Source organism: Humulus lupulus, chromosome 3, assembly GCF_963169125.1.
Source record: "Humulus lupulus chromosome 3, drHumLupu1.1, whole genome shotgun sequence".
NCBI classification, from domain to species: Eukaryota; Viridiplantae; Streptophyta; class Magnoliopsida; order Rosales; family Cannabaceae; genus Humulus; species Humulus lupulus.
The window spans coordinates 222,121,657-222,145,381 of record NC_084795.1 but is presented as its reverse complement, the minus strand read 5'-3'; the positions used below and the strand labels follow the sequence as shown (position 1 = coordinate 222,145,381).

Genomic DNA, 23,725 nt, shown 5'->3' with positions numbered 1-23,725 from the left:
TCCTATCTTTTTTTTCTCACAAGTATTTTTTCAATACTTTGTCGTTTTTCCCTGACTTGTGATGTCACGTACTGCTTCTTCATTCGCCACGTCATCTCTTGATTTTTGAGGGATAACACCTAAAATTCTACAAATTTCTATAGCCTCTTTCTTCTCATTCCTCTCTAGATCTCATGTGATGATTACATGTAGAGAGTCTAAATCGACCTTTGAATCCTACATGCCCACACACGTCCTTTTGTGTTTAAGGACTTGCTTGGAAGGCTAAGGTGTGAGCTTTCAGAAAATAGGCAAAGATCTTTTATTTATACGAAAAGATTCAAGCACACTTGATAGGCTATGAAAGGCAATCTCTATTCCTTTTATGTGTTACTTAATGCATCTATATATGTATGATCCTGGCTGGTATTAATAATTTTTTAAAATATCCTATCCACTGTGTATTCTTATTTTTCTTATTCAATACAAATAGTTTCTAAGGTTGATATTATTATATATCTTCTCTCTGGTCTTGTTTTCTGCATGATTTTGTTTAATGTTGTTTCTACTATCTGGGATATTTTGATAACTCCAAGACACTTAGGCATTTTTTAATTGTTCATTTAGGGCTCAGATTTTTCCAAAACCCTAAGGTTGGTAAGCAATCCGATGTTTGGTCAATGACTTAGTCATTGACAATTTTTTTTTTCTAGTCTACTTTGTGTAGTAAGATTGTCTTTACTAAACATTATTGCTTACATAGTTGTTTCATGTGTAGGTAAGGGCAAGGATAAACTGGGACAATGAGTGCTGAAGTCTCCTTGCAGGATGTACATGTGGCCCGACCTTTGGGGGGATTATCCTTTTGAAGTACTTTTTAAATTAAGTCTTAAACTCTTTTGGCTCACTTCAAGACTTCAAAGCTTAGTTGTAAATATTTTTAGTGTGTGCACACATTTCTTTTAAAAGCTTATTTATATTGATTTTTGAGACTTTAAATTAATGAAAATCAATTAATTTCTGCAAAGTTTGTGTTGGTATTTTTGGGTCGTTACACACATAAATCCATAGTTTGTACATCTAGGGACTACAAGATTTACTAGGACCTAAACACCATGTATTGGTGGCCAGGAATGAAAAATGACACAGAAAAACTTGTGTCGAGATGCGCTCTTGTCAGCAAGTTAAGGCAGAGCACCAAAAATTGAGTGTATTGTTACTTCCATTACCAATCCTTGTATGGAAATAGGAAAAATCACAAAAGATTTCATTGTCGAATTGCCAAAGACTTCATAAAAACATGACAATTTATGGGAATTCATTGATTTTCTCACAAAGTAAACTCATATTCTTTCAATAAGAATGACATATTCAATTTTTCCATTGGCAAGGATCTATGTGAAAGAATTTTAAGGTTGCATGGGGTACTAATGTCAATAATCTCAAATAGAGACTAGAGATTTAAGTCTACATTATGGAAAATTTTACGACAAGCTATGGGGATGCAGTTGAAAAGTACATATTTTGATCCTTAATTTGATGGGTAGTCGGGTAGGTCAATTCAGGACATGGAAGACATGTTGTAAGCATTTGCTCTAGATTTCAAGGGATCTTGGAATGATTAGTTGTCCCACATGGAATTCACGTACAATAATAGCTATCAGTCAACGATAGGATTGTTCTGTACGAGATGTTACACATATGAAAATATCTATCTCCATTACACCTTGATGAAGTGAGCGAAAGACAATAGATAGGTCTGCAATTAGTACAAGAGGGCAATCAAGCTGTCGAGAAGATTAGAAAGTACATGCTTACAAAGTAGACTCGCCAATAAAGTTATGCCAATGCTAAAAGGCATGATGTTGAGTATAATGTTGGAGATCAAGTGTTTCTGAAGGTCTAACCCACTATAGTTTTCAAGTTGTTTGGGAAGATAAGTTGAGTCCCACTATATTGGTCCTTTTCAGATTTTGGAAAGAATTGGATCAGTCACTTACTACTTAGCCCTACCGGCCAGCCTTGGCTAGTGTGCATAATGTGTTTCACAATTTGAGGTTGAGAAAGTACATTTCTTATTTGTCTCATATGTTAATGTTTCTGGATTGTTTTCATGGTCATATAAATTGTTTATATGATTAATGAAATTTTTTATTGTTGTATACAATGGGCCCACGATGCCAATTTTCGCGGCGTGCTATGGATGTTTTTCTAACAATTGGTACCAGAGCAGATCATTAATCTATGCATATTATTAATTGTTGTTTGGGATTATATGTGATGTATGTTTGAATGGATGGATGTTTATTTTCATTATGATAGATTCTTTATGGTTGTTTATTATTGTTCATTTTGGTTTAGAAATTGTTCTTAAAATTTCTAGAGGAAATATGTAAGCCATTTTGGGGCATAGAAATTTAGTAATTTTTTCTTTAAAAATCATGGGTAAAACTTCTTTTAGAGCCCGAGCCCTAAGCCCGAACCTGAACCCTGAGTTGCTGCCCAACCAGCGTGCGCCAGCCAGCCGCGTGTCTGCCTGTATGCCAAGCTATAAAGAACGCCATAGACTAGTACTTAATAAAACATTCACATATCATTGGTCCATAAAGAAAAACCACTATTATAAAGGTCTTAGTGGGGACTTGCTTAAAACAATGCAAGTTGGGCCCATTAGTTTAAAAAGAAAATATGAGTTTTTATGCAAGGTTCAAAAGAAACAATATTAAATAATTAAGTCCCACTGATAATTTAGAGAGTCTCTTAAAACATAACATAATTAAAATGGCGTCCTAAAGTGATCGTTTATTCCGTCCATAAGATACCCCACGCCATACACCCTACGACGATAGAACTTATCACGTCACCACGCGTGCCACAGAGAAATCCTATTTGCTACCTGGAAGGAAAGTAAGGGGGTGAGCTAAAAGCCCAGTAAGGAAGTACAAACAATATGCAAGTAAGGATGCAACAAATACAACCACTATCGTTCATCTTAAACAGCATGACATCATAGCATATCATAACATTATCGTAACATAACATCATAGCATATTCATACAGCATTCACTACAAGAAAAAATGATTTTAATAACACCAAAAATGTGTTATCAAAACATACCATAACACTTTTTGATGTGTTAAGACCGACTATGTTATCGTAGGTCAGGGTACTTTACATAACACTTTATCATTGTTATACAAATGTGTTATTATACTGTCAACGATAACACAATTTTTGTGTTATTTTCATAAATAGATAAGTGTTTAATTATGTTATTTATAGTCGATTATATAACACATTTCAATACTTATAAATTTGTGTTATACTACACTTTAGTATAACACATTTTTTGTGTTATACTACAGTTTAGTATAACACATTTTTTGTGTTATTATACACTTTAGTATAACACATTATTTGTGTTATACTACACTTTAGTATAACACATGTTATATTAGCTTAGAGAAACATAATCTTTTTTTACTTACACAAAACTAGGAAAACAAATATGAAAGTTGAAGCCAAGGTAACATAAATAGATTTTTATTAATTACTCAAATGTAATTACAATATTTAGTCTATTAGTCTAGGCTTAAGAAATCATATTACAACATAATTTATGCCCAATTCAGATTCCTTTATCACTAAATACAAAACAAGAAATGTATACAAAAATTAGTGAAATACATTCTTCCATTCTAAAGGCCTCAACTACAAATGTTGTCAAGAATTGCTCCAAAGAAATCATCTCAATATACCTGCACATTGTAAAAAAAAAGTCCTTTTATTATTAAGAACATAAGACTTAAGCTAGTTTCCACCTGTAAGCATATAAAGTTTAAATTAAATTTGTAATAACTCCAAAACTTGACGAAACAACAGGGTATAACAAGATGTACTACCATGCAAAACAACAACTGAAGCAACAAAACATGCAACTTAAAACAAGGCTTGTGAAATGTATCAAGATAACAAATATATCATTCTCAATAAATGTAAAGTAAGTATAGACTTGGAAATGTTTATCATATTAAATAGAAATAAAAAAGAGGAAAAATCAATAAAATGTGTGTTTCATATCTAATGGCACAATAAATGCAAATCCAAGAAGATAAAGATGATAATGATGGTGATTTGTTCCAGGACTTCACCTTTTCCAGAGTAAAAAAGCAGAGCAGAGCAGGTAAATTTGCTTAAATCAAAGATCAATTTGTTACGTGCACTAAGCCAGATAATAACAATTGACAAAAGAAAGGATTGTATCTTAAATTCTTGACACACGAAACTTCAGCAGGAACAAAATTACCATTTACATATATTTATATATATATGGCTGGTGTCAAGTAATAAACCACACATGCACATAAGCTAGAACTTAGATTGAAGGGAAAGCAATGAATATTCACTATATTGAACTAGCAATCCAATTAAAGGCACATGACTAACATACACTACTGCAAATAAGAGCTCTACTTAGCTTGTCCTGTTTCTTTGTTAGAAATCACATCCTTCTCTTGGGTAGAATTCTTCATTTCATTATTTACTCTTTCTATTCCTATACATGGAGTTTTAAATGATCTATATGATGATGTTTTAAACAACATCATAGACTTGGCAGATTTTTTGCGCAACTGAAAAGAATCAATGAATATAAAAACATAGAACTAGTTTCCATTACTGGATCACATGTAGCTACATAACAAGAGGTCAAAGAACCAACAATGTTAATTGTTCCTAATGCCACCATTAAAGTGGTTTAAGAGAAACTTACTTGTTTCCATTAAAGTACTCTACTCCCAGATCTTCATCCCATATAAAAATATATTCATAAGCTGCTACGATATCACGATGCAAGAACCTTTTTGCATACCAAATTTACCAATTAAATTCTTTTGCAAAGATTATTTTTTAAAACCAATTAAATTATTCCAATTGTTCCCAAAATAGATTTTTTTTTTTAAAAATAATTAAAAACTAGCAAAAATATTACCAAACAAAAAAACCAATTACTTATTTCTTTTATTTAAAAAAAAAAGTTCCTAAAATACAGACATTAGAGATATTAAATGCCATTCAATTCATTTATACCAACAAATGGGGAAACAAAACAGAGACCGAGGGTAAATGTTTTCTATAACAACAAGTACTCGATCCATGTCAAATAGCATTACTAACGGGACTATAACTACTTAAGCATATAAAGAATTTGCAGTTCTACCTAAGCATCTCCTTAGGAAGTGGCCGCAATCTCCAATCTGCATTTTGGTACCTACAAAGAGTTGACAAATAAACCATGCAAATATTGAGGACATAAATAATACAAGAAAGGAAAATGCGGCAAAAGTGGGAAAATGATAAAATTTTAAAGAAATGAATATCAGTAAGGGAAAAAAAAAACCAACTCTTTATTAGCAGTTACTCCACAAAAGTGGTGTAGAAGATACTCCAGACTATTTCTCTCCAATTTCAGTACCCTTGAGGCCTGAGGCAAAGAAAAAAGAGAAAAACAATTCAATAATTAAATAATAGCAGATAAATGTTTAAATAATTAGTAGGTGGAGACGTTTCAAAATTTGGACTAAATAAGGGTCTAAAACATCTGAGAGAGGCTTCTTCTCTTCAATGCAGAGTTGAATCCAATGAACCAAATCCATTTCAGAGGAACCTACTGGGACTATGGGCAATCTGTCAGTAATCATTTCTAGCAGGATAACACCATACGAATAAACATCCCACTTCTGGGATGGTTTCACCACTTTCAGTGCTTCCGGGGCAATATAACAAGATCCCAAGTTAGTAGTAGTGGTAGTAGACGAAGCAACAGTAGTGGCATCAGAAGGTGCACTCTTTTGTGGCTTGTCTTGTGACTTATTTGTGGCCATTCGACTAGATTACAACGCGGGAGAACCTCCAGCAATATTAGCAAGACGACCGAGTCCAAAATCAGAAATTTGGGGTTCCATGTTTTGTCCAAGAAGAATGTTATTAGGCTTCAAATCACCATGAACATATTTCTTGGGGCTGAACTCATTGAGATAGACCAAACCTTTAGCAATTCCTTTCATGATTTTTAGCCGAACAGACCATGATAGGGGTGTGAATGACTCTGTTCCAAACCTCCCTAATTACATGAAAAGAAATCAAATTGATCAAAATATGAATACCACAAGACCTGTGATCAATCAAACTCCAAAACCATAATCAAAATAATTAAATAATTCATGAGCACAAGTCAGATAATGGGATATGCTGAAACTTACCATGAAGTGTAGTGGAAAGGTTTCCATTGGAAATGTAATCATATATGAGCAGCTTCTCATCTACAGACCAGTAGTAAGCTTTCAAAGTTACAACATTAGGATGCCTTATCAAGGGCTCTAAGTCTCTTGCACTGAAGAATTGATGCAGGAATAGACCCATTAAGAAAATTTTGAGACAAATCTAAAGTTTGAAGATACTTGAGCTTCCCAACCTCATTTGACACAGACCCAGATAAGGAATTTCCATAAAGGACCAAACTTTGTAGCCCCTGAGCTTCAAAAAGCTCAACCGAAAAGCTTCCATTCAATTTATTGTTCCTTAAATTCAAATAACGAAGCCTAGAGATGGACCCAAGAGCAGAAGGAAGAAACCCAGCAAGTTTCTTCTTTGGAATACTGAGTGAAACAACTCTAAGCTCCTTGCATGTGACCCCATTCCACGCATAAGGATTCTCATCAGAAGAGTTCTAGTTACTCAGAGACCCTTCTGGGTCTTGTGTAATGGCTTGCTTAAACAACAAAAGGGCATACCCTTCACCGTTCAATGAACTCCTTAGTCCATGCGAGTTGCACAGCATCAAAAGAACAAACAAAACCAAAGACACCATTTTTTTCTTTCTTAAATTAACTCCAAATACCAGTAATTTTTATAGTACAATACCTGGCCGGTGCCAAACATATTGCAGATTTAAATGCCAAAATCTCTTTGAAGCCAAAAAATATCACTTCATGCATCACCTAATTCAGTTCACTATCTTTATCGACAAAATCCATTTATGAAAACTGCTTCTGCACCCATTAAAGAACGCTACCAATCATAAACAAAATAGGAAATCAACCCAAGAACAGATAAATCGGAAGAGTCGAAAAAAACTGAGAAAAAAAATCAAAATCAAGAGTTGAGGGAGGGAGAATATACGTTGTGCTAATTGAGGGATGGAGAAATGTGAGTGGGTTTAGGGGTTTCGGCGTTTGGGTTTGGGTTTGGAGGTTTCTCCGTTTGGGATTTCTGAAAGTAAAAAAGGGAAAGTGACAAAAAGTCTACCAAAGGAAGCGAGAAGCAAGTGATAGAAGCCATAGATTTGAGGGATGGAGGAGATTTGAGGGATGAAGGAGACCGAAGAAGGAATTGAGTTCGGAGACCATACGTAGCCGAAGAAGAAAATGGGTCACTTTGTGTCCGAAATATTGAAGATAGTCTGAAAAAAAAATGATAAGTGGCGGGCTCACTAAAAAAATTACCGCCCTTATTTCATTAATTTTCCACATATAATACTTTTTATTAGTATTATATTCATGTGTTATGCAAAGGGGTATTTGGTGTAGTGATTCATGGTGAACATGGCCCGTTAACTTGTCCATGTCACCCTATGAGGTAAACAAGAGTCCTTGGTCCTTGAATAACCTCGGCGCGTCCGCCCTAGGAGTTACGTCTTTATATCCTTAGTAACTCGGGTTACGTCTTTACATCCTTATCAACCCTAACAAAACCATTACCTCTCTTGATTGTTGAATCAAGAACACTCTAGCAAAAAAATCTTGTCACCTATAGGGGATTTTCAAACACCATACATCCAAAATAACAAAGCTTAGAATCAAAATGAAGAAAGAAAAAGTCTTAAAGAAATCATGAACAAATGTTACCTCTTACACAATTGAACAACTCTTGTTCTTGTCCTCCTTCCCCACGTTACTCTCTCCCTATACAACTATATGGGCTAGTGGCTTGGTGTGATGAAAAGGAATAATAACTTTTCTTTCTTTTCTACTTATAATGGGTTGGCCGAATACTCTAGGGTAGAATGATCCATAGTTTCCTATTCTCTTCCTTTATAATTGTCTTAATAAATTCCTATATCATTTCATAAATAATAATAATAAGAAAATGGGTCTTTTCCTTATTTCTTTTCACACCTCATAAAGGAAACTTCTTACAATACTTATTTGACCACAACACCACACATACACGGCAAAACCAAATCAAAAGGAAAGAAAAGATTTCAAGTAATTCCTAATAATTCACATAATAATTATACCAAATAAAATAACATCCAATCAATCAAATGTAATTTCATACAACTATCGATCAATCAATCAATCAAATATAAATTACACAATTGATATTTAATAAATCAAATATAAACCAAACCCATTTAGGAAAAGAGAAATTATTGCCTTCCCATTTGCCTTACACACCCACCGTCTTTCCTTTTTTTTTCATCATGTTAATTAACTAAAATAAATCTAATAAAGGAATAAAAGTGTGTTGAAAATCTACACATGTGCATCTTATTACCATATACTTGCACACACTAAATCATTAGGGTGCATCACTATCTACCATGCACCTTAGTGCATTCAACCAAATCTCACATAATCACATCAATTGTCACACTTATTTAAAATGTAACACTAATAGTAAAATAAACATGTTACACAATTATTCACTTATTAAAATAAATAACCAAACATACAATTAACAAATTTAAATTCAAAAAGGTTATACCAAACAATTCTAACAATTAAATAAAATAACAAACAATCAAATAAAACAAACAACAACTAATTAAAATAAACAAAATTTAAATAAAACAATTCATCACACTTAACATTTAAATAAAATAAATCGCAAAATTTAAAATAATCTAAAAAAAATTTTGGTGCACTACATTATACCCTCCTGAAAAGGAATTTCGTCCCGAAATTCTTTCTTACCAAATAATTCAAGGTATCTTGCTTTCATGTCTTCCTCCATCTCCCATGTTGCTTCTCGTTCCGTACTATTCTTCCACAGGACCTTAACTAGCGGAATCCTTTTGGATCTCAATTCCTTGATTCCCTTTTCTATAATGCGCTCAGGCTGTTCATCATAACTCAGGTCCTGCTTCAGCTGTAACGGCTCGTAACTCAACACATGAGAGGGGTCTGACACATACTTACACAACATCGAAATGTGAAAGACCTTATGCGTTTCAGCTAATACTGGGGGCAGTGCCAAACGAAACGTAACTTGCCCTACTCTGTCCAATATCTCAAATGGACCAATATATCTAGGGCTTAACTTCCCTTTCTTTCCAAAACGCATCACTCCTTTCATCGGCGAGACTTTCAAGAAAAAAAACTCGCCCATTGAAAACTCAATGTCCCTTCTCTTGAGGTCAGCATAACTCTTTTGCCTACTTCGCGCAGTAAGCATCCTTTGGCAAATCTTCTCTATCGCCTCACTGGCTTCCCTAACTGCTTCAGGACCTCAAATCTGTTTCTCCCTAACTTCATCCCAGTGCAAAGGAGATCTACATTTACGCCCATAAAGCATCTCATAGGGAGCCATCCCTATCGTAGATTGGTAACTGTTATTGTACGAGAACTCCATTAGGGGTAGATATCGGTTCCAAGACTCTGAAAAGTCCAAAGCACAACACCTCAACATGTCTTCCAATATCTGTATAGTCCTCTCAGACTGGCCATCGGTCTGAGGATGAAAAGCGGTGCTAAACTTTAGTCTTGATCCCATAGTTCTCTGTAGCCCTTTCCAAAAGTTCGATGTGAAAACTAACTCTCGATCAGAAATTATCGACTTTGGCACCCCATGAAGTCTCACTATTTCACTAACATACAAGTCAGCATATTGATCCGCCGAGTATGTGGTCTTAACTGGCAGAAAATGGGCAGACTTAGTGAGTCTATCTACTATAACCCACACTGAGTCGTGCTTCTTGGTGGTTCTAGGCAACCCTACCACAAAATCCATCGTGATATCCTCCCATTTCCATTCAGGAATGTAGAGCGGTTGAAGCAACCCTGCTGGCCTCTGGTGTTCCGCTTTGACTTGCTGGAATGTCAAACATCTAGCAACAAACGCAACAATGTCCCTCTTCATTCCATGCCACCAATACAATGCCTTAAGGTCTTGGTACATTTTTGTGGACCCTGGGTGCAAGGAATAAGGCGTTGTGTGCGCTTCTTTCATGATACTTCCCTTAATTTCAGCATTGTCAGGCATGCAAATCCTATCCTTGTATCTTAGCGATCCACCATTAGACATTGTGAAATCGCTGCTGCCACCTTCTTGTACCAAAGCCTCTTGTTTCACCAAGGCTTTATCCAATTTCTGTCCTTCTCATATTTGTTCTAGTAGGGAGGATTGCAATGTGAGGTTTGCCAAACTTCCTGTCACAATTTCAATCCCAACATTTATTATCTCTTTCTGAAGAGGCATCTCCATTGTATGCAGCGCTGAGACACTCCCATGTCCCCGCCTGCTCAAAGCATCGACAACCACGTTGGCCTTGCCTGGGTGGTATAGAATCTCACAGTCGTAGTCCTTTACTAATTCCAACCACCTTCACTGCCTCATGTTCAGTTCCTTTTGTGTGAAAAAGTATTTCAGACTTTTGTGGTCAGTGTATATCTCACACTTATCTCCGTACATGTGATGTCTCCATATGTTGAGTGGGAACACTACAACTGCCAATTCAAGGTCATGAGTGGGATACTGCTGCTCATAATCCTTGAGTTGTCTGGAAGCATAAGCTACCACCTTCCCTTCTTGCATCAACACGCATCCCAAGCCGTTCTTTGATGCATCACAGTACACCACAAATTTTCCACCCTCAGTGGGAACACAAATAATAGGCGCAGAAATCAACTTATCCTTCATGGTCTGAAAACGCTCTTCACATTTTTCTGTCCATACGAACTTCTGATGCTTCCGGGTTAAGTTGGTCAACGGGGTAGCAATCTTCGAGAAACCCTCGACAAACTTCCTATAATAACCTGCCAACCCTAATAAGCTCTTAACTTCTGAGGCATTCTTTGGTTGGGGCTAGTCTCTAATAGCCTCGATCTTTGATGGGTCTACTGCTATCCCATTCTTAGAAACTATGTGCCCTAAGAAGGTTACCTGTTCCAGCCAAAACTCGCATTTAGAGAACTTGGCGTATAACCGATGTTCTCGTAATCTGTTCAGAGTCAATCTCAAATGCTCTTCGTGCTCTTCCTTGGTCTTTGAGTAGATGAGGATATCATCAATGAACACTACTACGAACTTGTCCAAGCAATCCTTAAATACCCTATTCATCATATCCATAAAGGCTGCTAGGGCGTTGGTGAGTCCAAAGGACATCACTAAGAATTCATAGTGCCCATAGTGTGTTCTGAAAGCCGTTTTCGGAATGTCTCCCTCTTTCACTTTCAACTGATGGTACCCAGATCGTAGCTCAATCTTCGAGAACATTGAAGCCCCTTGTAGCTGATCAAAAAGGTCGTCTATCCTAGGCAAAGGATACTTATTCTTAATGGTGACCTTATTGAGCTCTCGGTAATCAATGCACATTCTCATACTCCCATCCTTCTTCTTCACAAATAGGACTGGTGCTCCCCATGGCGAATGGCTAGGTCTTATGAACCCTTTGTCCAACAACTCCTGTAGTTGGTTCTTAAGTTCCTTTAACTCTACCGGCGCCATTCGATAAGGTGCTTTAGAGATTGGTGCAGTTTCAGGTACAAGCTCGATTACAAACTCGATTTTGTCTATCCGGGGGTAGTCCTGGTAATTCCTCGGGAAACACCTCCTGGAACTCACAAACAATATGTACATTTTCTGGCTTTAGTTCTGACTCCTTGGACTTATCCACTACACTGGCAAGGAACGCCGAACATCCAAGTTGCATCATATTTCGTGCTTCCAATGCAGATATTATGGGTGTCGAAAGCTCGCTACTTCACCTTTAAAGGAAAATACCTCTCGTTCCTTTGGCCTCAACTCCACGGTCTTCTTTCGACAGTCTATCGTAGCCCCATGTTTGGATAACCAATCCATGCCGAGTATGACATCATAATCCGGTATACTCAGTTCTATGAGATCTGTCGGGCAATCCCTGCCCTCTACCGTTACAGGTGTTGACGATAACCACTCATTTGACAACATCATATCTCCCGATGGGAGCAATGTACTAAAGGTATGTTCAAACATCTTATAAGGCATATTCAGTCTATTAATCACATTCATGGAAACATAGGAATGATTTTCTCCATAATCAATTATGACTTTACACATTGTACCAGATATAGGGAGCTAACCTATAACCATGGTGTTGCTATTGGCTGCTTCGTTCTGGGTTAAGGCAAAAACTCTTGCTGGCACCATATTGTTATTGTTATTCTGTCCCGCCTTCCATTGTGGGCAATTATTTCTCAAGTGTCCTGCCTGGCCGTACTTGAAGCATTTGTTGGAACCGGCCTGGGACTCTCCTGGGTTTCTCTTCGTGCATTTAGGGCAGGTAGGATACTCGACTCGATTGCCTTGTTGGTTCCCACGGTTCTGGTCATTGAAGTGGTTATTGCGGTTGCTATGGTTCTGAGAGTTGTGGTTGTTGCTGTTCGTGACTGGAGGTCTAGGCTTTTATCAACCCCTCTATTCTGCCCTTCATTAGCCTTTCTCTTGTTGCTCTCATGGAAGCTCTTGTTGCAGTGGTTCTCTCTTATAGTGGAATTATCCTTCCATATCCATTCCTCCAGATATTCAGCCTCAAGAGCTCTATCCAGTACCTCTGCATAACTGACCACCTCAGCGCTGGTCATCCTAACGTCCCTCGCAATCATCGGTTTGAGTCCCTTTACAAACCTCTGAACTCGCAATGCATCAGTCGGCACCACTTCAGGAGCAAACTTGGCCAATCGATCGAACTTCAGTGCATAGTCGATGACCGAAAGCCTCCCTTGAACCAGAGTTATAAATTCATCAACCTTAGTTGCTAGCACAGCTAGACTGTAATACTTCTTACTGAATGCCTGGACAAACTGCGCCCAAGTCATGGTATTTGGATCACGGGTCTGTTTAGTCACGTCCCACCAAATCTGTGCATCCATCTTAAGTAGATAAGGTGCGCAGGAAACCCTTTGGCGATCATCTAACTCCATATGATGAAAAATAGCTTCAACCGACCTTAACCAATCTTCTGCCACCATTGGATCAGCTTTCCCTTCAAACGTCGGTGGGGCTTGTTTCCTAAAATGTTCATATACTGGTTCAAACACATAGGCTACAGGTAGAGGTGTGGGTGGTGGTACTGGCGGCTGAGGTTGTGCCACTGGTACTTGAGGTATCGGGTGCGTTTGGGATGTATGTCGTGGTTGTCTAGCTTGTGCTAGTTCCTCATCTCTTAGTCTCAACTATTCTCTTAACCTTGCTACCTCTGCAGCCAGGTCCACAGTTGGCGCTGTTGGAGCTGCAAGTTGAACAGACGGCACTTCAATGTCAAGGGTGGCCGTAGTTTTAGACCTTGTGGAGGCACCCTTTCCTCTGCCTCTACCTCTTCCCCTTCCTCCTCTTCCTCTGGTTGACATGATGAAGTTCTAAGGCAATCACAGGAAAAATCATAAGGAAGGAACATTGCATATTGATGGATATTTGTAAATCATGCATTCACATCACATCACTTAAAATTTGCAATAAAATATCCATAGCATTCAAAACGTTTAAATTATTCCAAAATTAAACATTCCCAACAAGTGTTTAATTAAACAAAATATAGATCCATTAAGGTCTTAGAAAATTATTATTAGTCCATCTTATTTATTGGCACCCCCATGCGACGATTACGAAATGGACTCTAGTCCTCTACGGTGGACTCGTCCTCTGAATTGTAATCAAAGACATTTTCAGGGATGTTGAAATAGCCGGGAGCGCTCGCCATTATCTCCATCCTCGCGGTCAGACGCGGTATAGCTAGCAGTACTTCCTCAACTGCCAATTCTCCTTCCACGTCATGTACCGTCTCTAAACACTCCTCCAGTTCCCCGTCATCTGTCTTTACTAGCACCAACTCCAAACGACTAAATTCGTAATTTTCCAGAAAATCGCGAATCGCAAACTCCATGGTTCTAAACTCCGGGTCTTCAGGCAAAACATCATTCCATGATCGATTCCACTATTGAAGAGCCTCCAAATACATCGACAATGCTTTACTCATCACCCAGAATTGCTATATGGGCCAGAGCAAGGCTCCCCTTTTATTCATTACTCCTTGGATATGATCGCAGACCTCCTTTGTCATCTTTAAGACCGCTATCTGCCAATCGTAAGGGTCCTCGTCAAGCTCGACTCTTTGAATCACGCGGATTTCCTTAAGCAATTGTTTTCTATGTCGTTCTTAACACAGGAGGCATTTTTTTACTACTGCAGTTAACTATAGAAAATTAATTAAAATAGAAGCAAGTAATAACACATAAGCAAATACTTACGACGCGGTGAAGTGAGATTTTCCCGTCTTTAGTGTGTATGGGGGGGGGGGGTCCTTGGAAACATGGACGACCGGCTCTGATAACATTTGTAAAGAACGCCCAAGACTAGTACTTAATAAAACATTCACATATCATTGGTCCATAAAGAAAAACCACTTTTATAAAGGTCTCAGTGGGGACTTGCTTAAAACAATGCAAGTTGGGCCCATTAGTTTAAAAAGAAAATATGAGTTTTTATGCAAGGTTCAAAAGAAACAATATTAAATAATTAAGTCCCACTAATAATTTAGAAAGTCTCTTAAAACATAATATAATTAAAATGGCATCCTAAAGTGATCGTTTATTCTGTCCATAGGATACCCCACGCCATACACCCTACGACGATAGAACTCCTCACGTCACCACGCGTGCCACAGAGATATCCTATTCGCTACCTGGAAGGAAAGTAAGGGGGTGAGCTAAAAGCCCAGTAAGGAAGTACAAACAATAAGCAAGTAAGGATACAATAAATACAACCACTATCGTTCATCTTAAACAACATGACATCATAGCATATCATAACATTATCGTAACATAACATCATAGCATATTCATACAGCATTCATGGTGAACATGACCCGCTAACTTGTCCATGTCACCCTATGAGGTAAACAAGAGTCTCTAGTCCTTGAATAACCTCGGCGCGTCCGCCCTAGGAGTTACGTCTTTATATACTTAGTAACTCGGGTTACGTCTTTATATCCTTAGCAACCCATTTGATGTGTCGCGTTCATCACGCTAACATCCATTCATAAACATATCATATTCATACAAGCCACATATCATCACATTATGACATTCATAATTTATAACAATTCATTCATACAACAGTCTTACCATTCATAGCATAAAATCATAGAATCTATCTAACTTCCTTACCTCAGGTCCGAGCTAAGAAATTTCACAACCTCTCAACGAGCCTATACCATAATCAAAACAACATTTCTTAGGTTCATAAAATTACTATTTTGCCCTTTCATACAACTCATGTGTGCAAGGGCCATGCACACATAATAAGAGTTACACATAACATGTAATTATGCTTATCTACACATAAAGCCATAAAAGAATAATGCTCATTTTACCTATTTTACATGTATGATCTTTCTATAAAAAAAATCACATGGTTGAATAATAAACATAATTTTGGACGTAAAAGTGGATTTGCATGTAACATCCATACGTGGGAATATTGTGTAATTGTGTCGTTTTAAAAACGATAATTCTACATATCTTACTTTTATCGTTTTAAAGTTAATAAACTTATAAAATGATTTATTTTTCTTAAAATTTCTAGGTTGATTAAATTTCTCAAAACATTATTTTATTTTATAAAATAATTTTATTTAGCTTAAAAAAAAGTAAAATATGTGACAATTTCATTTATTATTCTCAAATTACAAAGAAATAACAAAGGCTTGGAATTTATTTAAAATACCTATGATTAATATGTTTCTTTAGAAAAATCAAATTTGATATTGGTTAATTGTGTTACATAAATGATGTGAGAAAAATATATTTTTAAGTGTGGGAAAATATATTTTATTTAAATTATTTAAGACTTAGTTTTATGTAACATAAATCCATATGTGACAATTAAATAATCATTTTTAACTTTTTATACCAAACTTTCAGCCACTATTTAATTTCTTTAGAAATCACAAATAAATTGATTCTAAATATTTTTCTCCATCAAAATAAAGAAAAATCACAACTTATCAAAATATGCATTCATACCATATTAAAATACCACTTTTAATATTACCATAATTTAGGGTATTAATTTTATTTCAAATACTCATCAAATTCATTTTATTGAAACACTTCACATTTTTTTACAAAAATTCCAACAACCATTTTTATCTTTAAAAATCACCATATTCTATTTGAAACCTCATATTTTTCTAAAAATACAATAAAAATTCTGTAGGTATTTATTTGAATAAAATATCATTTTATTGTGACTTAAAATACCCTTTTTAATTTCATAAAACTAACATAACATCAAGGACATTACTTATGCATGCAAATCATTTTTTTATCAAACTTTTACCCAATTATTTACAAAAATCAGCAAGCTTAATTTCTCATGAAATTCATCATTTATCATACATGTCCAAAATCTCATCATGCTCTTATTATATACATAATTCTAAGAATATTACTAACATATTCACATGCAATCTTATAAAATCTCATTTTTTCTATTCCATTGAATCTACACATGAAATCCAACAAAACACTAACAATCACAATAACATACATTAATTCATAAACACCATATTTCATACATGCCTTTATAATAACCCTAACATGTTTCTATCATTTTTCCTTTTATGCATATCATGATTCATTGGTACATAAAATCATATACATATTATCATTTCAAAACATACAAGAAAACAAACTTGATTGAACTTTTTACCCCTAGGCTTAAATATTTAAGATCCACCATAAAACATCACAAAAATTCTTATCTACCTTCACATAAAACCTAGTATGCATCTATCATCATTTTTGCAATTTTACATAAATCAATGATCTAAAATAATCATAGCAACATAAACATAAAATATAATCCTCATATAAATCCCATCAAATCCATTTTCCTCAATCATTCCCATGAGCCCTTTTAACAAAACATATTTCTTAAAAAAAATACAAATCATAATCACCTCATCACCAACCTACAATAATCAAACCATTAACACCACCACAAACAACCTCAAAGATAAACCCATCAAAACTAATATATAGGCTAAGAAAAACCATTACCTCTCTTGATTGTTGAATCAAGAACACTCTAGCAAGAAAACCTTGTCACCTATAAGGGATTTTCAAACACCATACATCCAAAATAACAAAGCTTAGATTCAAAATGAAGAAAGAAAAAGTCTTAAAGAAATCATGAACAAATGTTACCTCTTACACAATTGAACAACTCTTGTTCTTGTCCTCCTTCCCCACATTACGCTTTCCCTATACAACTATATGGGCTAGTGGCTTGGTGTGATGAAAAGGAATAACAACTTTTCTTTCTTTTCTACTTATAATGGGTTGGCCGAATACTCTAGGGTAGAATGATCCATAGTTGCCTATTCTCTTCCTTTATAATTGTCTTAATAAATTCCTATATCATTTCATAAATAATAATAATAAAAAAAATGGGTCTTTTCCTTATTTCTTTTCACACCTCATAAAGGAAACTTCTTACCATACTTATTTGACCACAACACCACACATACACGGCAAAACCAAATCAAAAGGAAAGAAAAGATTTCAAGTAATTCCTAATAATTCACATAATAATTATACCAAATAAAATATCATCCAATCAATCAAATGTAATTTCATACAACTATTAATCAATCAATGAAATATAAATTACACAATTGATATTTAATAAATCAAATATAAACCAAACCCATTTAGGAAAAGAGAAATTATTGCCTTCCCATTTGCCTTACATGCCCACCATCTTTCCTTTTATTTTTTCATCATGTTAATTAACTAAAATAAATCTAATAAAGGAATAAAAGTGTGTTGAAAATCTACAGATGTGCATCTTATTACCATATACTTGCACACACTAAATCACTAGGGTTCATCACTATCTACCATGCACCTTAGTGCATTCAACCAAATTTCACATAATCACATCAATTGTCACACTTATTTAAAATGTAACACTAATAGTAAAATAAACATGTTACACAATTATTCACTTATTAAAATAAATAACCAAACAAACAATTAACAAATTTAAATTCAAAAAGATTATACCAAACAATTCTAACAATTAAATAAAATAACAAACAATCAAATAAAACAAACAACAACTAATTAAAATAGACAACATTTAAATAAAACAATTCATCACACTTAACATTTAAATAAAATAAATCACAAAATTTAAAATAATCTAAAAAAAAATTTAGTGCACTATACAAGCTCAGTCACGCCCCTCCAACAGGCACACCGCCCCTGCGCACCAGCCGCGAGACTGCTTGCTGCCAGCCCCGCTCCCAGCCATGCCTCTGCATGCCCTAGCCTATAGCCATGCGCCCCTACTGCGCCTCCACGCCCAGCCGTGCCTCTGCATGCCCTAGCCTGCAGCCATGCGCCCCTACTGCGCGTCCATGCCCAGCCACTGCCGAGCCTCCTCAAACTGTAGCAACTTTGGTACAACCTAATCAAACAAACCCTAGATGTGTTGTTACCATAATTTTTTTTAATTATTCATTTAATTAAAAAAAATCCAAAATTAAATTAAAATGGTTTTAATTTGGAAATTCTTTAATTGAAATAATGTTGATTATTTTCCCCAATTAAAATTGTTTTAATTATTATCTTCGATAATTAAAATATCTAAAATTAAAATTATCTTGAATTTTAATTTATTAAAATTAAACTGCTTAATTTTATTTTGAATTAAATTAACCAAATTCAAATTGGGTGTTTGTTGACCCACAATTTGGCCAACTGACACGGAGTCAAAATATGAATGATATGGACGAATGTAAAGAGAATAGTGTAATGACGAAAGTAAAGAAAAACACAACAATTTATAGTGGTTCGGCCCCAGGAACTGGTAATGACCTACTTCCACTTAGAATTATATTGATATGAAATCAGAAGTGTGATCAGAGAACTTGGGTTTAATGAGTTTCAGCACTTCACATAAAACAATACAAGTTTTCTAGGAGAAATTCTATGTCTCTCTCACTCAGCAGCCAAAGATCCCTTCCCCTGAGCTATATCTTGCTATTTATAGGCTCAAGGAGGGTTACACAATATTGTTACAGATATTATCCCCTGAATAGTGGGATATTCAGAAGATTGTATGAGATAAATTCGGGATTCACAAAGATCTTCCCATAAATGTTGCTTTGCCAGCGGAATCACCGACCAGACTGGTCGTGGTAAAGATAGGCTTGTCCTGCTTCTGGTGTGTCTCCTGGTCGATACTCTAGCAGACGCTTTAGGTATCAGCCACGTGTCAAGAGATTATTCGCCACGTCACAAATGCTAATTTATTGGATAACATTTGCCCCCCAAAGTTTATTTACTACGATCAGTAAATAAACTTTAAACGAACGACCCTTCGGTAACCCCTCCTGACGTGTCAGAGCCCTTCGTGTGTTCTTGAAAAAAGCAACCCACTCCTGTCTAATCATGGCTTTTCAGTTCCCCAGAAATAATTTCGACGGCCATCACGTTCCCCCATACTTCGAAAAAGGAAAACTAATGATTACGCCTTTTTAATATCAGAGACAAACTTATATAAGACCACCAGAGCCATTTCTTTTCTTTTCACGCACGCCATCATTCTGTAAAAAACCCTAAAAAACCAGAGCTTTTCCTTCTTCGGTGAACGCTCTTTTTGTGCTCTCAGGACTCAGACGGTGGGCTCCTTGATTTCCGAAGTCCTTTCTTCCACCTTCACGACCATTTTCCCTGGTAAGTTACTGAAACCCCATGCTTCTAATTTCTCGTGGTGCATGCTCTTTAATGGTGTACTGTTTAAGTCTCTTGGCCTCTGGTTTTTAGGCGCCCGTAGATAGAATATTGTTGTAGGCAGAGTAGGCTTATGAGTCAGTTTAAAACTCAGGGTCATGCCTTTTTAGGACGTAAAACCGAAGTAACATTTCGTTTTTTAAGCTAGTTGAAAAAATAATTTTTCCCGCCCTAAGGGGAGTTGAAAAAGATTTTCAGGAAAACTCTTCACTTTCACCCTTTGATCCGTTTTTCAAACTGTTCGTGTAGAAAGATTTAGTTTCTTGTTAGAATGCTGCTGTATAAAGGCTTAACTTTTATACTCGACCAGCGTTATTCTAAACGTCTTCTAGAATCCTCTAATCTCACCTCCCCATTCTTCTGTTTGCAGACTTTAATGCCAGATTTGTGGGGAGGTGAGAGACCCATCGACGACGACCTCCTCGCCCAGCTGCTCGAGGGAGAAGAACAACCAACCGATCGCTTTCACCAGATACCTTTCTCGTGAGCGTCTTCCAGACCACATCCTTCTCCTCCAATGGCCCGTTCAAAGTCTTCTGGCAAGAAAAGGCCCGAATCTGAAAGTAACCCTACTTCTCCTGCCCAACCTGGCTCGCAAGCTGGGGTTCCCTCGACTAGTGGTCGAGAAAATCTTGTTCCTGACCCTAATATCCAAACTAGGGCTCGTCCTCGTCATCAGAATCCACCTGATGTCGAGTGGTATGCCTCCCCAGCTAGTTCGGTGACCCCTCGAATGGTTGCCAACTATTTCAGAAAATTCCCCCTTACGGGGGTAACCATTACTCGTCCTACTGCGGACCAGAGGGCTAACCGCCCAGGAGGGGCGAACAGCGCCTGGTCCCGATACCATATTGAGGCGGGAGCTTATCTCCCTCTTCATCCATTTTTTGTGGGAGTCGCCAATTACTTTGGTGTCGCCCCTTTTCAAATAACTCCTAATCGATATAGGATGTTGGCCGCACTCTATATCCTATACAAACTTAACAAATGGCCTGAACCTTCACCTCATGAGGTCAATTACCTTTTTGACCTCAAGTCCAACCCTCATCACAACGGGACGGGCTTTTTTCACTTCTGTCACCAGGAAACCGGCCGGACGTTCCTGAGTGGTACTACTCATGTCTCGAACGTGGGGCATTATAATAAGGAGTACTTCTTTACTCCGAACATAGCCAGTAACAACTTGGCCTTTGCGAGAGGAGGTAAGAGCTTATCTTTCGCTGGTCGATACTTTTCCCCAGAGTATATTCTTTCATTTTTTCTCAAAATTTGACCTGTTTTTCAGGCCCCTGGTTACGTCCGACTCCAACACCAGACATGGTGTTGAGGTCCAATGCTCTGGCCAGGATGTGTGATGCAGCGAAAAGCGTCAAGGCCCTGATCATTGAAAAGAACTTGAGGTCATCTGGCCTCCTGGCTCCTCGCCATGAAAATAGAGGGTCCGTGGTGGATGAAGCCACTGCCGAGGGGGTTCCCGAGCAGCAACCTCCTGCACCTTCTCCTAGGAGGAGGCCTACAGGAGTTACGATCAGGGAACCCACGGGTAGCCCTTCTGCAGAAAGGCCTTCTGCTCCCCAAGGCAAGGGGAAAGAAAAAGCCACAGAGCCTGTTGTTGACTTGGGAGAGTCTTCTGATGACAATGGTAACGTTACTTCGCTTTTAAATGGTTTGCCAATTCCCTGTCATATGTTTGACGGGGACGGCAACTTTACATATGCTCCAAATCTAGGGCCAGACTTCTTCATGCCAGAAAATGAGTATATGATTAATATAGTCAATAGTGTATCGACCAGTAGTTGTAGCTCGGGTATTTACTTTGTTATCTTCTTTCTGTTGTGTTACTTACTTTCACCTTTCTCTTTCCTTATTCACCTCTTGTGTTTACCTTCATGCAGATATGTCGACTGCCAACATCGTCGACATGTACCAGGCCGAGGAGGAAGAAGAAACCCCCCCAACTCACACGGAGGCCAAAAAAGAGAACTGGTGAATCCAGTCGGGGCCCTCCAGCCAAGAAAAGTCGACTAGAAGACCCTCCTCAGGGCACGCCAACTGGGCAAAGTCCTGCGCCAACTGGGCGAACTCCTACTCCCCCTCCAGCTCCTTCTGAACAGCAAACTACTCCTGCTTGTCCGAATCCTCCAGCTGCGCCTACCAGGGAGCACCTTTCTCGCGAAGAGGCTCATGGGGCCAGACTGATGAGCCGTGCCATCCGATCCGCCCGAGACCGCCTCGATCGTATTGGAAAAGGCGAGCGTGTTAGGACCGCAATGGTTCAAGCTGAGGAGATGCCAGTCGACCAGATCATGAATAGGGCTTTGAACGAAATCTCCAGCGTAAGTGCTTCTTTATTCTTTGAGTCTTTTAGTTTTTTAGTCTTCGTGATAAGTTCTGACTCCTTTTCCTTTGTGCACAGGCCTTACTTTCTGCCATAACTGCCCGCACTCGAGCCCAGGCTTACCTCGAGCAGGTCGAGGCAAAAGCCGTTGAGAGGTTCCAGGTGAAGGCGGCCGAGGAGCTCTCGGCTGCTGAGGCTAGGCACGCTAAGGAGTTAGAGGCGGTGATCCGAGAGAGGGATGCAGCGGTGACTAAGCTGTCCGAGGCAGAAGTTGCGAAGGAAGCAGCGGTTAAGTTGAGGCAAGAGTACCGGGAGATCAGCAAAACTCAGCTTCGCAAAATCAAGCATCTGGGGGAGGTAGCCAAAACCAAGGACAAGGCTATTCTCTCCCTCGAGGGTAAAGTGAAGCAGCTGGAGCTGGACAACTCCAAGAATCTGGAAAAGTATAAGAGGACAACACTCCGCTGTTTCTACAATTTCTGGAAACACAACCAGGGTGCTGACTTTAGCTACCTTTCAGAGGAAGTCCGAACTGCGGAGTTGGCTCGATGTGCTGCCCAACTGGCCGAGGAGGAAGCAAGATCCGCGACCCCTGCTACTCCAAGCGTTGCTGGTTTGGAAGAAGAAGACGCTGTTGAGGACGTGACTAACCAGGAAGTTGCTCAGGACCCTCCAGCCCCGAATGCCTCTTGAATTTGTATTTGTTTTTTCTTCTTTTTTGGATATACGACCCAAGGGTCGTGGTGTAAAGACAGTAACTTCTTTTTTAAACTTTACTGCACGGGCAGTAAATCTTTTTTATTTGAACAGTTACATCCAAGCGGCGATGCTTGCGGTGTAAAAGGTTAACTCTTGGTGCTATAATATGATATTATAACACTTATCTGTATGACCAGACTTAGCATAATACTTTGGCATGATTTAACAAAACATAAATTTTGAAAAATACTCTAAGTACTGTAGCATGCTTTCTCTTATTTTGTTCATGTGTTTACATACCTTAAAAGTATGCTTTGCTATCGATGTGCCTTATATGCCCCCCAAGTGATCGAGGAGCTTTAGGTCCTTGGTCACTTCCCTGGACCACAACCTGTTCGTAGTAAAACTGATACTTGTAACACAGCAAAATAACACACGTAATGAACAAGTATTTGTAAATATAATTTCACAAAGGTTGGCAAGAATGACTGGCTGAGCACAGTCCCTTATAATCTCGTATTAAAAATGGACTAAACATGTCTTTACGAGTGATTCTGAAACAGAATCTTACATATACGAGCAATTAGCCATACATCGTGGCTAACCCTCTTTGCAAAACTTGTAAAAATTAAAAGAGAAATTTAAACA

At 37.6% G+C, this 23,725-nt stretch overlaps 1 pseudogene; it reads right to left on the bottom strand.

Annotated features, from left to right (window-relative positions):
• Window positions 1-5,520: 5,520 nt before the first annotated feature.
• LOC133825415 (receptor protein kinase-like protein ZAR1) lies at window positions 5,521-7,217 on the bottom strand (annotated as a pseudogene).
• Window positions 7,218-23,725: the final 16,508 nt, after the last annotated feature.